This window comes from Vulpes lagopus, chromosome 6 (genome assembly GCF_018345385.1).
Source record: "Vulpes lagopus strain Blue_001 chromosome 6, ASM1834538v1, whole genome shotgun sequence".
NCBI classification, from domain to species: Eukaryota; Metazoa; Chordata; class Mammalia; order Carnivora; family Canidae; genus Vulpes; species Vulpes lagopus.
Window position 1 is genome coordinate 58,145,506 of NC_054829.1, and position 17,142 is coordinate 58,162,647.

Consider the following 17,142-nt stretch of genomic DNA (forward strand, 5'->3'; position numbering starts at 1 on the left):
ATTTACCATATACTAGGTAATATACCATGGGGATGTGGTGTTGGTTTCCTTTTCTGACTTCCAATGCCTATAGAATTTGATTTAAATCAACACATTGGTGTAAGTTATACCAATTGGATTTGTTTAATTCATATGTAGTTAAAATTAAAGAATCACCAAAACAAAGTATTTCATTACTTCTGTTCTGTTTATAGGTTCTTTTCAGTGTTTTATTTAGACTGTCACAGCTACTCTGTACATAGCAAAAACCTATCAGTGGATTATTGTACATGGGGTTTCTGCGGGATGGGGGGGGGGCGTGCTTTTTTGGACCATTTTCCCAGGAAAGCTCTGCCAGCCCTTACAGTACCCTAGTGCTTTAAGTCTTCTTTTGGAGGTGGCCTTCCCTTAGGCGGTCATTCTGAAGAGCCTTTCAAGAACCTGAAATGTTGCCATTGGAGTCTTTCCCAGAAGGAAATTGAACCACAGTTTTTTGAAGTGCAGAGAACTCTCTACCAGGAGTATGTCATGTGTCTAGACATATTCTGATGTGTTTTTCATTACAATAATGCAATAACATGGGCTGCACCAAATGATAGGGTAAATTCATTAAGACTTTTCTTGTCCATTTCTTTCACAACACTCAGTGAAAAGGATACTATGAACTATGGGCTACCTATGTGTAGCATCTGCCTTGTTTTCTTTCCATTCTAATCTCTTTATACTTCATTTTTTCTTTCTGTATTTTTTTTTTTGTTCCTAAGTTTTCTCTGAGTAGAAAAACAAGAGTTTATCAATTCTACTATATTTCTCAGCTGATTAGAGAGAAAAAACATCAACCTGAGCTGACTAATAGAGAGCCAGGGAATTACAAATAAATCAGCAGTTACATAAGGGAGGGAATGAAATTTAACTAAGGAAATTGGGATCTCTGCTGCCATGAAGAAAATAAATGAGACAACATAGAATCATTATAAGAAGACTGGGTGGTCTACAAGAAAGAGGGCAGATTGTGCAAACTGACATTTGAGGAATCAGCCTGAATGTTGTTGCTTGGGACTAGTGCTGTTCATTGGTATCATAGCTTTACTTGTGGAATAGTTGAGGAGCCCTGGCAGACAGGAGAGGCTCTGAAATATAGGAGGGCTTAACCTCCTTGTCTCTGAGGTGTGCTTCCTATTTAGAATGGAAAGTTCAGGGCCCTTACCATTAGAATCTCCCTGGAATCCCAGCTGGACTGTCTTTGCCCCAGCAGGAATCAGAGCACACCTGCAGAGAGAGGGCTTTCTCTTCCAACACCTGCATCCACTTCCTCAAGTGTACTGTGATTCCAAAGATGGCTACCACCCACTACCAGCTTCAGTTTACATTGAGAAGTAATGGTTCTACTGGGCAAAACATCCCCTGGATTAGGCTGCTCTCTGTGGTTTGGGTTTCTGGTACCATTGTCTTAACCCACTGAACTTCCTGATTTCTGGGTTCTCTCCTGCTTTTTTTACTTCAGGATCCTTTGCTTCCACTCACCTTGTCTAACTTGCTGAAATCTACTCTCTGTTTTTATTTCTGACCACAAGTAATCATGTTTGCCCATGTAATTGTTTCCTGTTTTCTGAATGTTGAGGACTTGGAGCCTTTATTCCAAGGTTGCAAACCGGTGGGCCATGGGCCAAATTTGACCCACAGCTATGTTTTGTTGGCCACATCTAGAGTTTATTTACATTGTCTGTGTGTGTTTAACTGAATCAGTTGCTAATATTTTAAAAATTGGAAGATTTCACATTAAAGTCTGGATTTCTGATGTCCTATGAAAAATCGAGATTTGGCAACCAATGCCTAGAACGACAGTTTATCAGTCTCTCTTTTTAGTTCTTTGTAATTTACACCATGCCCTATTTTTCTCATGGTTGTTATTTAAAAAAAAAATACAGTAGAGTTAAGAGAGAAATGAAATATTTCTTTTATCTCAGTATTTGCAAATGTTTTTCTAACAAGATATCCTTCAGTCTTGTTAGAGGCCTGATCCCCTTAAAAGCACTTCAACTTGTAGTCATGGTTTAATATATGAGGATATACTTAACAATAGTATGAGCATAACCACAGGTACATTCAAGTTAGAATAGTGATCGGGAAGGAAGGGGCTCTTATTGGGAGAGGTCATGAGAAGCTTCATGGAAATGTTTAATCTTTTTTTGAGAAAATTCTTAAGAGAATAATTTGAAGGAGATGTAAGGGGTCACCACTAGTTCAGATACCATTCACATTTATCTGATCCAAGGGTACAAGACCAAGCAAGGCTCTGAGGAACAGAGAACAACAACTGGTGTCAGTTTGTACATTCCTCCTGAGTGAAAAAGTATTGGTCTCCTAGAACAACTATTAGCTTCAGCAGAACTTGACTACAAATATGACAGGCCCTCAAATCATCTTGCTGTGGCCTTTAAACCTATGTCTTAAAATCCTATCAGAATTTCAGATATTGTTACTGTGCATATCAAAGCAGCATCTGTCTAGACCTGATAATACTCCTTCCTACCGGGGACAGTAGAATACATGTACCCAAAAACCAAAGGAAGCCTTAGATATCATCTGGTTCAATCCCTTCATCTTACAGCTAAGAACATTAAAACTCACGGAGGAAAAGTAACTTTTATGAAATGATTGATTACTGTATCTGATAGGCCTAGACCCAAGAGACATAGTGAGCAGCCTTTATTATTTCATATTATTTCATGGAAGTGATATAAAACAAAGATTGCCACTGAAGGTCTACTGTAACAATAACATGCACAGGTTGGTCAAATGAGTTGTATCTTCATGAACTTATAGTCTACCAATAACTAAGACTCACCCTAATGGTAGTTGAGATATAAGGGCTTTGTTAGGTAGTATAGATTATGTTTTTCATCATTAAATTTCTGGCATTTAATAAATATTGCTGAGTTGACTTCAAGAGTTGATTGAATTGTTTGGCTATTTTAGTATGTATGGAGAGTAATTTGCCATTGATATGCTTTACTTTTCAAATTATTTAATAAATTTTTTAAAGTTTTAGATGAATAGACTGTAGTTCTACTGTGATTTGAGTCTGGGAACATTCTGGCTATAGGATGTCATGAACACATTCCAAATTCAAATTGCACGGATATGATCATTGCTGCATGGGTAGAAAGCTATTCATGTGCCAAACATGAAAATGCAGACCATTCCAGGCCCTATGAGGTTTGGCTGAGGGTTCATATGTGCAGTCTGTGTGGGTATCTGGATTCTCAATGTTAATTTGTTAAGATGTTAGTGTTCTAGATCATAATATGCATGTGCTGTTAAAATAGAAAACATGCTCAAAATCCTGAAGGAAGTATCCACTCACAAGACAGAGATAAAAATCCAGCAATAAAATATTTTACCAAGGGAAAGATTTTCCTTGTATGAAAGCTCTAGTTACTATAATAAAATGAAAAGTGACAACAATGTAATTCATCAGTAGAGGAAAAAAGAATAAAATTGGATTTAGTTCCAATTGTACAGAAATATTCACTAGAATATTATAGCACTAGTGCTATAAACCTTTTATTTTTAAAGGATTTTTATATTTTGTCTTATTGTTGCTAAATTATGTTGATTTAACTGGGAGAATATCACAAGATTTTTCAGATCCAGTAACTTCTTGGTTGAGGATATGAAAGGGGCTAGAAAAATCAAAGGAAATTGCACAGTTCACTATGAAAATCCTCCACTTGTAACTGTATTTGTTCTTTTTGTAGCTGAACTTGCTAAAATTTTCCTAAGCTAAATTTATAATAAAATTGATTGGCCAGAGGAAAAATATACTTTATAAAAGACAAGGAACTCAAGAGCCACCTGGAATACTGCTTTAGGTTCCAACTGTCATTGTATCATAGATGAAAGCAAAACAAAATTGTTTTCCAAAAAATGAACAGGTGAGAAATGTCAAGGCTGCAAAAGCTAAAAATAGTTAGGGAGCCCATGAATAAAGGAAGGTTATTGTAGCCATGTACACTTATTGGAAAGTTCTAAGTCCAAAGATGAGAAAGTGATACTTCATTACTTTAGATTTAATGGTAAAAATTTAGAGGAGGATTTACAATAAATCTTAAATAAAAAATAAGACATTTGTGACATCTGAAATGATTTTTGGCTTTCTCTTGAGATGTGGTTAAAAAAATCCAATTCTGTGTGTGGAAATTTATTTAAACTTCCAGAGAAGGGGAATGAGAAGATTTTAAAGTGTTTCTAGTCTTTATGGATCCAGGATTAAAGTCAATACCATGTCTAGATAAAGATTTTCGGAAGTTTATATGGGGGAAAGAAAAGCCTGATGGTTTGGAAAGGTGTGATGGATATGGATGAATGCTTGCCCCTTATACATAAAAATAAATTGTATTTTAGTGTTGACCTGGCTACAGACTCCAAGTATGTACTTGGTGGTCCGTGCACAGCAGGGTGGTCAGAATGTAAGGAGGAAAACTACAGTAGATCTATCATGTGTGGACCTGATGGAAAAGGGTGTAAGTCATTTCATAGACCTTAGAGAATATGTGAATTATGAAGGAATGTGTGTGTCATTTTATGGATGTACAGATTGGGTATATTATTCTATAGAACTTATAATACTTGTGAACGTTCTGGGTGTCTTCTCTTAGGGCATTACCTAATCTTTTAAAGATCAGAGCAAGATAGGAATCCTTGCCTGTAGTCTACAACTCTGGATGTCATTTACATTTTTGGTGCCTTGATGGGGATGACTGAAAGACTAGGCTCACCTGGGACTGTTACCTGGAAATTCTGCCCCTCGCCTGTCCAGCAGAAAGGATTCAGAGTAGTTGGATTTCCATGTATGCCAGATCAGATCTACTAGAAAGAATATTTCAAAAGGGCCAGGTGGAAGCTTCAAGTCTTCAAAGTTATAAGAAATCCTAAGATATTGCTTCTACTGCGTTCTTTGGTCAAGCAAGTCATTGAAGACCCTCAGATTCAAGGGTATGGAAACATGATTTAAGTGGGAGGACCAATGAAGAATTTGTGGCTATGTGCAATCTACTTCAGGCTGCCCTGTGTCATAGAGTATTTACATTCCTATATTTCTCCTGAGTGCAAAATATAGTTATGTCCTTCCTAGTTCTCCTGAACTCTGATCTCATTATGGCATCTTCCTGAAGTCCAACACTCATTAACTGCTGTTGACTGAATGTTTATGTCCCCCCAGAGTTCTTATGTTAAAATCCTAACCCCAATGTGATGGTATTAGGAAGTACTAGGAGCCTTTGGGAGGTAATTACGTCATGAGGGCGGGGCCCTCATGAATGAGATTAGTGCCCTTATAAGAAAAGAGAATAGAGAGCTTATGTCCTCTCTTTCTGCTCTTTAACATGTGATTACACAAAGAGAAGATGACCATTTGCAAACCATGTAATGGGTTCTCAGCTGAACCAAATCTGCCAGCATCTTGATCTTGGACTTCCTAGAATCCAAAGGTGTGAGAAATAATTTTTTTTAAAATTTAAGCCACCCAGCCTTTGGTAATTTGTTACAACAGCCTGGACTAATGTCATCTGAATCAGGTCCAGATGCTAATGTAGGTCCTTGAGTGTGATTTCTCAGGTCTAGTATTCTCTAGCATAGTTCCTTTTGATCTGAAGGTCTGTATGTTATGGACAGGTGTATCCTCCCCCCATACACTTAACATACAATGGTGACAAAGGCATAAGATATCTACAATATACATTTCCATTCCCAAAGGGGTAAATCAGGAGGCACATAGCTACGAAGGTTCTATAGCAATTTGGATTTCTAGAAGGAAGTCATCACCAATTCCTTGATTAGGGCCTAGTCCTTCTCCCTAGAAGTTATTTTCTATAGTTCTTGGTATTACCCTTTGGGCTTTTTTTTCCTTCTTCACATTCTGAGTCATTCTTTTTCCTTTCTACGTCTGCAAAGGAATAGCCTTTCTAGTCTGATTCCTGCCAGTAGGAATTTTTTTGGGTTGTCTTTGTGGCTTTCAGGCAAAGCTGATACAGTTTCTTATGTGGGCTTCCAGGGGCACCTAGGTAGTACAGTTAGTTTAAGTGTCCAACTCTTGGTTTTTGGCTCATGTCATGATTTTAGGGTGGTGAGATCTAGCCCTGCATCGTCAAGCCCCACATTGGATTCCTCACTCATCTTGGAATCTGCTTGTCCTTCTCCCCCTCACTGTCCCTCCCTGAGTGCAAGCTTGCATGTGCACTCCCTATCTCTTTCTCTCTCAAATAAATAGATAAAATCTTTTAAAAATCCATGTTGGTGCCCTATGTATCAGATTATAATCCACTTAATTAGATAAAACCTACATCTATATTTTATTGCCCTTCTCAGCCTTGATCTGAATGTCTGAGTACTGTGGGATAATGACCTCAAAATTCCTACAAGCTCATTTTTCAGTTGAAAAAAATCTATGAGGCACACCCTTAAGATTCTTGGAGGCTTGATTATCTAGCATGAAGGTCTAAGAGGGCTACCAGTGTGATTCTTAGAGATTATATTAGGCATACCCTCAAATGTTTTTGAGGCCTCACCAAAGGGCTTTGGAGCTACATTTGACATCTTAACTCTGAGATCATGCTTTACTTCTAGAGCTTTGATCTTTGCCCTGAAACTATTTCTAACTGGATAATATTTTGTTGGGAGAGAGTAAAGTTGGGAAACTGGTTTATTTAAACTTAGGAAGTCCTAGATCTGCCCCCTTCCAGTTCTACTAAAAAAAACCTGTACAATTCTTTTAAAATTTCTCTCTCTTCTATTTTCCAAATTTCTGAAGTGCACAATCTTGCCAAGCTCTCTGCCACTATATAAGAATGCCCCTTTCCCCAAACTCTATATAAATGTTTTCTTTACTGTCCTTCAAATCCTCACCAACAGTCTCCCAACTACTATTCTCTACTACTAGTAGTCACTACTAGTCTCCTTGAGATTCTTCCAGCTTCTGCTCACCATCCTAAAACCAAGGTCACTTGTTTTATGCTTGTTACTGTAGAGCTCTATTTCTGGTATAAAAATCTGTTCCACTTATCACTCTTTTATTTATTTAAGAGAGGGAAAGAGTGGGGAGGAGGGGTAGAGGGAGAGGAGAGAGAAAATCCTCAAGTAGACTCCCTTCTAAGCATGGACCCTAACGTGGGGCTCCATCACAGGACCCTGAGATCATGACCTGAGCTGAAATTAAGAGTTGGATGGCTGACTAACTGAGCCACCCATGCACTCTTGTTCCAGTTATCTCTTGATGCATAACAAGCTATTCCAAAATTTAATGGCATACAACAAAAAACACTTTATTATATCACATGATTTTGTAGGCCCAGACTTTGGTCAGGGCTTGACTGGGTGATTCATGTAACATCATGTAATTCATGTAACATCAACTGAAATCACTCAGTTGGTTTGAGAAATGAGATGGTTTTAAAGATCCAAAATGGTATTATTCACATGTCTTCTGACTTGGTGAGGATGGCTGGGAGTCTAGGCTACTTTGGAACTGTCAACTAGAACTGTCTTATAAGGATAGCTCAGATCCCAAAGAGAGTGCTCTAAGAGGACCAGATGGGAGTTGTAAGGCTTATTGTGATCTAGACTTTGAAGGCCCAGAGTGTTACTTCCACTTCATTCTATTGCTCAGGCTAGTCCCTAACGCCAGCCTATACCTAAGGAAGGGAATTAGATTTCATGTCTCAATGGAAAAAATAAAGAATTTGTGGTTATCTTTAATCTGTTACACTTATTATTCTAAGGTGACCTTTTTGAAAAGAAGGATCTTTATCAATTCATGGATTTAAATATATTTTACATGCATCAATCCATTGTAGCCATTATTTTGTGTTGATCCTCAAATTGTCTTGTCTTTGGCTATTATGAGCCTCCTCAAGTTGGTTTCTGAATCCTTTTGACCTGATCCTAATAGCATTTGATAGCTTCTTTGTTATCTAGTATGACAAAATGTTTCAGGCCTTCTTTTGCACATTTCTTCCCTAAACCCAGAGTTGGCCATTTATTCAAGAAGCCTCAGTATCTTTTAGTGAGAAATAGTATTTTAAGACCACCAAAAGGATTGTGAAAACAATTAAGCAAATTATTTTTGCACATGCTTTCCCTATTTCCTTCATTTAAAAAAATCGTTGTACTGTAGCTATATTGTCAGAGTATACAGACATTACATACATTGTAACCTTCTCTTTTAATTTTTATTTGATCTTAATTCTAAAAATAACTACAAAGCTGTTTGACTATATAAATATTTAACTATATAATTTTAATGCCATAAGAGGAGGCAAGTTCAGGAGTCTCCTTTGTTGCCATCTTGGTCCAGAATTCCCAGAAGTCTTTTATTAAGTGTCTATGTTTATTAATGATTTTACTGATTGGTTTTAGAAATTTGAATAACAAATTGTTTCTGATGAATACTTAATTTAAAACAGCATAAAAACAAGCATGGAAAAATAAAAACATTTTTTAAAGAACCAAGATATTTGACATTTAAAAGGGAAATTCTAAAACACTAGTTCCAAAATCTATGTCACAATCCCTGTGAGTCGGGGGGGAATAGTGGGTGGATCTTCCTAAACTCTTTAGGTTTAAAACATTCTTGAGGTGATTTTGATGCTTTGCCATGTTTGGAATCACAGGACTAAAGTTCATAGTATCAATATTCAATGTTTTATTACTCTATCTGTATATCAGGTTATATGATCAAAACCACATTTTTTTTTCTTATGGTTACTAGAAAATTACAAATGACACATATGACTTGCAGTTGTGATTTATTATATATCTGTTGCACAACATTGGTCTAAAGTATGTACCTTTTAATCATTATTTTAATAATTCTTGGATCCTTTGTGATCTGTGATGGGTCTCCATCTTTTCTCATTTGTGATTTTTGTTTTCTTTTTTGGGAAGATTTACTGACCTGATTTATTCAGTTACTTTGTATTGAAACACTGGAACACCTGGCAGGTTATGTTAATAGTTCTTAACGATGGCTGCTTTATAACCTTGTGTGGAAATTAAAAATAAATAAAGATTACCTTAAACCTACCTCTGAAATTTCTGATTCAGGAGGTTTTGGGATAGGTCAGACAAGTGGTTCTTTTCCTTTTTTTTTTTTTTTTTTTTTTTTAGGTTAGGTTATTTAGCTAATACCAGAGTGAAGTTTTGGATCTTTCTGCAGGGATTTATAATTAGGTACCTGTCAGCTGTCAGATATCATAGGCAGATAAGCGAATGACACCTGTAGGGTTACAGACAAGCTTTGTATTTTTGAGTCTGTTGAATAATGTAGATCTTTTGAGGTAGTGCTATCTTCTCATTGGAGTGCAGAGGTACACTTTTCATTGCAAAAAAGCAGGAAGATGCAGAAATTTACTATTGCCTTGTCTCCTCTCCAGATCCCATGACTTTTTTTAGGTAGTAGTTGATTGAGACACATGACCTTGTGTGTGATGACAGTAGTTTCCTACCTATGTGTTATTAGAAAGTGGTGGCTAACATATGAAAAATGACGTGGCCACTGGGAGAAATATGTATTTGTATAGTCTGCGTTAATCTTGCAAAATCTAAATGTGTTACTGTTCTCATGAGTTCTCAGGAGACAGTATTTTTCCTGAAGGTTTTCCTTGGCTTCCTTTCAGATATTATGTTGAGGGAATAATGGAAGTAGTGGTCACTTTTAAAAGAACCTAAATAGTTGCACAAACCTTGTAAACAGTGGAAGAACTTTGTGGATGGACCTGGAAAGAAGCTTATAAAGAATAATTTTCTGTCTAAAATATAAGAAGAGTCCTGATCCTTTGGGTAATCATAATGAGTTACATATTAATTTTAAATTTTTCTTTTTTTCTTCCTAAAAATATGGCCAAATCTGGACTGTATACACACACACACACACACACACACACACACACGGTATATACCATATATATATATGGTATACAGTATACATTATTATATATATAATATATACTTATATATAAGTATATAGTATACATTATTATATATTTATACATATTTATTATTATATATAATTATTATATATACATATATATGTATGTTACAGTATATATAATTATATATATATTATACTTTAGGAATGGTATGAAATTCAACACCTACAATTCTGTGCAGTTAATAGTTGTCTTCTTTTCCCTAATAAGCTTAATAAAGATAACTTGAAACCTGGCATAGAGTGGGTGATGATACTTTGGGAACCATATCTACTTTGCATGAAATTCAAGAAAGATTTGCTTACTGTCACCACATATGGCTATTGATAAAACACTTTTGTTTTCTAAGAGCAAAGCAAATCAAAAGCACACAAGATTGTTTTTGGTTTTTAATCAATGGGAACTTCTTTACTGCCCTATTTCAAAACTCTGCTGGGACTGATTTAATAGTTCTTGTTATGTTACATATTTTCTGTTTTTCTGGAATGATTGAGCTGTTTGATAAATAATTACTCAGCAGTCATTCATTTATTTTTGCATTACCATCTGGGTTTGGTGAGATCCAAGGCCTCTTGCTTTTGCCTGTTAGCAAAGTTCCAGCAATGGACCATAGTCTGCTCTTTGCTACATTGCCACTTTAGGTCATGTTTTTTTTATTGCTCCCATACTTCTGACTTTGTTCTGATTTCACAGCAGTTGATTACTATCAGTTATCTTTGTGCTAGTGCACAAAATGTACATTTCAAAAAAATGTCTCAGTTGCCTAGACAAAGTGTCTTATTTGCATGTTCAAGGGTCTGGACTTGACACCCAGGCTTCATTTCCTCTAGCCTGCAGTATGCTTTTCTTAATCTCACGTGAATTGATTTCCAGATTGATTTGGGATTATTACAGCCCCACCCATGTGCATTTCCTTAGCCTCAATGCCTTTCCAAGTTGGCTCATTGTGACTTTTAGAAGTTATTGAAGTCTTGGAATGAAGACTCTATTTAAATTATTTCATAGATCCTGTATGAGAGATGACTTTGTGATTAGTGCAACTCAGTAGTTGCTTAGAGGCTTTGATCTATAATATCTTTTTTTTTTGATCTATAATATCTTAAAACAAACTATAAAAAAGCCAAATGTTCAGGATATAATTGTCCTATTTGGCTCCTATTTAAGACAGATCCAGGGGATCTTTGGGGAGAAGGAACCAGAGACATTGTGGAGGGCAGAAATAGTTCAACATTTGCAGCTGCCTTCAACAGCCCAATACACTTTCAATGGTTTTCTTGTTTCTGCTGGGATCTAAGAACTCCCTATTCTGTACAATCTGATGATAGAACTTCTAATTAGTGGGGTGGTGGTAAAGGGAGTAAAGGCAGAACATAATTATGAATGCATAAAGACTTGAAGAAATCAAAACAACACCTACTTCGTGGATACCTGATCAGAGAATGCCCTGCAACAGGTTTTATTTTATAAGCTGTCATCTTGTTTGCACTTTTTTAAAAAGATTTTATTTATTTATTCATGAGAGACACACACACAGAGAGAGAGGCAGAGACATAGCAGAGGGAGAAGCAGGCTCCATGCAGGAACCCCGATGTGGGGCTTGATCCAGCTTCCCAGGGTCACCCTGGGCCAAAGGCGGATGCTCAACTGCTGAGCCACCCAAGCATCCCTTGTTTGCACTTTGATAGTAATTGCAGAGTATCCTTAACAGAAATTTCAGGATCTGCCATTATTATTAAAATGACTGTATGGAGTAATATTTAACAAGATTTTCAAATCTTTTTCTGTTCTAAGTGCATGCATATTACGAGACAGTCTATTTCAATTAAAAATGCCATTTTGAAGCTGTTTCACCGTCCTCCTTCTCCAGCTACCTGCACCCAGCAAAACAATAACATCCCTCTTTTGAAGAAAAAGATAGATAAGGCCATTAGATGCCCTAGTCTCTATATTGTGGGAGAGCAAACCTAGTTAGCATATAATATGTTGTAGCCTTCCTGTTGATAGCACCAGATCTGGGAACACCTGACAGCTTGTCTGGAGAGCTAGTACAGCATGATGAAGAGCATGTAGCTCCATTACTTACTAGCTGTGTGACTTTAGGCAAGTTACTAAGCTTCTTTATAACGTTGCTGCCTCTTCTACAAAATGAGGATTATAATATACCTAACAAATAGGGTTGTGGGGATTAAGCAAGTTAATTTATGTAAAACACATGTGTTCTGGGCACAAAATAATCCCTCAGAGAGGTGATGACTGTTGTTTTTAGGTATTGAAATGAACAATGTTGGTAATAAAGTGTCAGCATAACCTGTTTAGCACACTCCCCAGTACTAGTAGATAACATAATACCTATAATCCCTCCATCATCCAGAGGGGAAAGAACACTTCACAGAGTCTAGAGTGGAGGAAGTGTGACTCTTTAAAACTCTGGTGTGAGTCAATCACAGAATCTGATCGAGAACCCAGGTTTGCTAATTCCCAGTCAGGTGCTGGACCATGATCAGGATGAATGATGTCAAACAATGGCTTTTCTATTCAGAGCCTGACCTTCCAGGTCCAAATGGAGATTCCAAAACAAACAAACACGAGTTCTTGTTTTTGTTACCCTGGGGTGGAAACTGCTTGAGACTTTGGGGAATTAAACTCATTACTTTGAGTCTCTGAATGTTTTGGGGTTTCTTCAAACTGAGTTCCTGTCATTATTTTGTGGTTCTTGATGAAACCTACTCTTTTTCACTTTCCAATTCTGAAATATTAGTGAAGTTTTCCCCAGCAGTTTGTCTTTTCATTCAACTACATGTTCTCACAGGCTCCCTTAAATGATGGAAAATAATAGGCTAAGCAAATAATTACAGAAACATTATAGAATCCATTAATTCTATGATAATTCCTAGAGATCTCTCTTTCATAACTATAACAATTTAAAATGCACCTATATTACACTATATACTTTCATGTTCCCTAGAAAGCCTCAGTACAGAGATTTGATTATTTAGTCCCTCTTCTCTAGATAGCTGCATTCACAGAAATGTTTGTGAATTTTAGAACCAGTGTAACTTCAGATTTGAAGGAGGTCTTTGGAGCTCTCACATACAAGTGGTTTTAAAGCTGTGCTCCACTGAATTCTTAGCACTTTAGAATCAACATGTTGTAGGGCAAAGGAGTAGGGAACAAAAGTGTCTCCCTTTTTTATTTCCCCCAGAAGTTTTGAATATTTTAGATATTGGTCATCTCCATGATATTTATTTTAAAGAAAGAAAAGCTTTTTCAGTTGGAGTAATGTTTAGGAAATGTTGATCTAGACCAGTTTTCTCATTTTGCCTGGTAGGAAACAAACAGGAAGTAAGCACCTTAATCTTTAGAACTGAAATTTTGCCACAAATTAAAAAAAAAAAGTTGGAGATTGCTCCTTAATATAGGTTTAGGGGAATATTCATATTCACAATCATTCAGTATTCATTATGTAGTTTAATGTTTTACCTTTCCTTTCTTTACAACCCTGAAGTCTCTCCGGGTTTTTAGTGCTTCATGATTGTACTCTACCTTAAGAAAGCCCAATATTGTATTTAGAAACTCAAGTTTCTAAAACTAAAGAGAATGAGTAGTCACTTTATACAAAACCAGTGTTCCTATAAATAATGAGGCACAAGTTCCATTGGTACATTTAAAATTTATATTATCTCTAAAGTCTCTTACGTATAATCTTCAATGATCACCTTCATATGATATAGCAAAGTATGCTTACACTGAAATTTCTGTGAATAGGTAATTGTATCTTTAATTTAAAATAATAGACTACTATTGGTTTTCAAAAAGAAACATGTTTAAATTTGCATTTAAATAAGAAAAGTAAACATTTTTGTATTTTTGTTTTCATTTTGTTAAATATTGGAAAACTAAGATTATGAGATTATAAAAAAGAAAAACCATATTAAGAGTTTAAAATATGATTAACACTAAAATGAAATTGTCTTTAATTCTTGGCTCATGTTTCTTTATATATTTTTGTTTGTGCCTCTATCTACTGAGTGTCTACTACACACTAGACTTTGTTTATAGCACTGGTGATATAATGGAAGGCAAGGTATGGCTCCTGGCCTCAAGAAGCTTATATTCTGAGAGAAAAGGCAGTCAAATTAATAAACAATTACAATAAAGGGTGATAAGTGCTATAGTCTGGGTAAGAACAGAGAACTTCCAGAACACACAGGAGGGCACTATCTTCTCTATGGAAGGGGTGAAGATTAGCCAGGGAAACTTTCTTCCTAGAAAGGTAATAGCCCGAAATTAGACATCAAAGGCAAATACCAAAGGCAATTGGGAAAGACCTTAAGAGTGTGGAAAATTCATGCTAGGTAAAACAAATGAAGTGACAAGGAGGGGACACATAGGGGATTGCAGGTAACTCCGAATGATTGGAGCTCAGATTGGAAGGTGGGGAGAGTGGAAAGAAGTTTATCTTAAAGTGTTTCTTATGCCCTTCTAGCATTAGGCCTTATCCTGGAAAATTCTTTAAGAATTTAGGCAGGGAAGATTTACTTGGATTTTCAGTTTTATAGCATCATTGGTGATGATATGGAGAATGAATTAGAGAAAGGTACAACTGGATAGTTGTATAAGAGGAGGGGGAAATGGAATTGGTCTAAACCAAGGTGATAAGTGGAGAGAAGAGAGGTGGATGCATTTAAACAGTATTAAGATGGTAGAAACAGGACTTAAGTTGTATTTATGGTTAAAAGTGGGAAGGATTTGAGAATATCTGCAGTGAAGATTCCGGAGTGGTTCAGTGGTTGAGAGTCTGCCTTCGGCTCCGGTTGTGAACCCGGAGTCCTGGGATTGAGTCCTGCATCAGGGTCCCCACAGGGAGCCTGCTTCTCCCTCTGCCTGTGTTGCTGCCTCTTTCTGTGTCTTTCATGAATAAATAAATAAAATCTTTAAAAAAGAGAGAATGTCTGCAGTGTGACAACTTGGGCTGTGCATGGCTAGTTCATCAGTTTCCTGGAAGAAGGAATTGTAAGAGCAGGATTTGGAAGACGGAATGATGCTGTCAGTCCTGAATGTATTGGATTTGGAATTCCATGGGTTAAACAAGCAGAGATATCTTATAAGAAGTGTAATCTGTGAATCTGGAGTGCTGGAAAAATATCTGACTTGGTGGCACACAGGTGGTATTCTCTGGCATGTTAGGAGAAAATTGAATCTGTAAAGGGAAGCAGAAGAGACTAATAGCCTGGTATCATGGACCTATTGTTATAAAAGGAAAAATCACACATGCCTTAGTTTGCACCATAAATCCGTTTACCCAAAGGAAACTTTTCAAGGTTATAGGAATAAAACTTTTATTAATTATTTTTTTAAAGTTCACTGAAGAGATTAGTATGTTAATGAATCTTGTAATGTAAATAATGCTTTTAAACTGCAATTAATAGCTGCTTAATTTATCTTTTTCAGAAAAATTTTAGATATTCAGTTTTCTTAATCAAGTCACATCTAAATAATATTTCTCTAAGGAGCTAAATAATGTACCTGGAATTCAAACTACATTGTTGTTTTCTATTTTAAAAAACAAACTTCAAAAAAATGAGTCTAAGAAATTCCTTTGGAAATTGTTAGACATCTTTGGGAAATGGGAAAATTAAATTTGTTGTTTTTATTTCATTTGAAAGTTTTTTACCTAGAAGAAATTGGGTATTTTAGAAACAAGTTTGATGATATCAAGAATAAGAATTTTTTTCCCTCAACATAACTTAATATTTTTGCTGTTCTTGGAAATCAGAACAGACGGTTTGCTATGTCCTGAACTCAGCTTCCAGCTAGCCATGTGGCAGTCGAAGCAAAAAAATTTCACATTCTGCACTCTATTTGCTCGCCAGCTTTAAAAACATATCAACAAACTGAGAGTATCGAATTCACATGTCTGTTTTTCTATGGCAAGTAAAGGTTACCCCTTAATGTATTAAGGGGGAGAGATCATGGAGGAAAAAAGTTACATGGGAAGCACTTTCCCTAGCAGAAATTGCGTAAATCATAGTTCCTTTACTTGATGTGGCGAGAAAAATGAGGATTGATTCACTGAAGTTTTCCTGACCTCTTTACACTCATTTACCTCTAGTTAATCTAGTTTAAAGATAGAATAATATTTACAATCTTTAGATTTAATTCAGATTAGGAAGGCTTTCCTAGTTTTGGTGGGAGTGCTGTTGAGAGAATTGGGATTCTTAATCACTTAAGCAAAATGTATCCAAGTTGTCACCTGCTAAATTCTGCATGATTTGAAAAAAAAAAAAAAAAAGATGTTCATCGTGTTATCTTAATTGTTATCTAGTTGTATATTTAAGACCACTGCCTGATTTGACTGTCCTGCATTCTGCTAAAGTTATATTACTGGATTTGAAACTAGAAACACCTTTCATTTTTATATATTTAGAGTTAAATATTAGAAAAATCTACGACTAGCAATTGTTGTTGCTCCTACTCAGCAGAAATAGATCAGATCTATGAGATGATAATAATTCATGTCCTAACACTCATGAACTGATTTTTTTAGCATTTTAGTACAACACATGGATTAGTTTATCAGAAACAGCTAGTTATAGACTCAGATTTATCATATTTCCAATTTGAAAATATGCAAATGAATTAATTTTGAACCCCTTCTCTGTCAGAGGCACTGAGTTCCTGAAAAGTTTAAAGGCACAGCCCCTTCCTTCAGGAATTTACAAATTAGGGAGAAAAAATAAATGAGATACATGAACTCATTTTTTCCCACAAAGGCAGTGGTTTCCAAAGGCTGCATTTCAAGCCTTCTGCTCTTTTTTCTATTCTTTTCCTCCCTTAGGCCTATAAATATAAGAAAAAGTGTATTTCCATCTCTGACATTCTGACATTCTGCATAATCTAAACCTATGTTAATATCCATCTGAGTTCTGGACTTTTCCCTTCAAATGTCCTACACAACCTTGAACTCAAAATGTTAGAATAAATTTATCTCCCCAGCCCTACTTTCACTTCTGGATCCAGTGTCTATTTACCTAGTTACTCAATTGCTATTTAAGCACCTTTAATAAGTTTCAAGATATAATTTAAGCTTATTACCCAGCATATAAGGTCCTTCTCACTAGCTTCACCTGTCCCCCCATGCCAGGCATATAAAAATGACTTGTAGTTCTTGGACTCA

The 17,142-nt window shown here is 36.1% G+C and overlaps 1 protein-coding gene across 7 annotated transcripts in view; it reads left to right on the top strand.

The window, feature by feature from the left end:
- The window catches only part of SLC25A21 (solute carrier family 25 member 21), a 477,598-nt gene that overhangs the window by 92,296 nt on the left and 368,160 nt on the right, over positions 1 to 17,142 (top strand). The window lies entirely within an intron of this gene.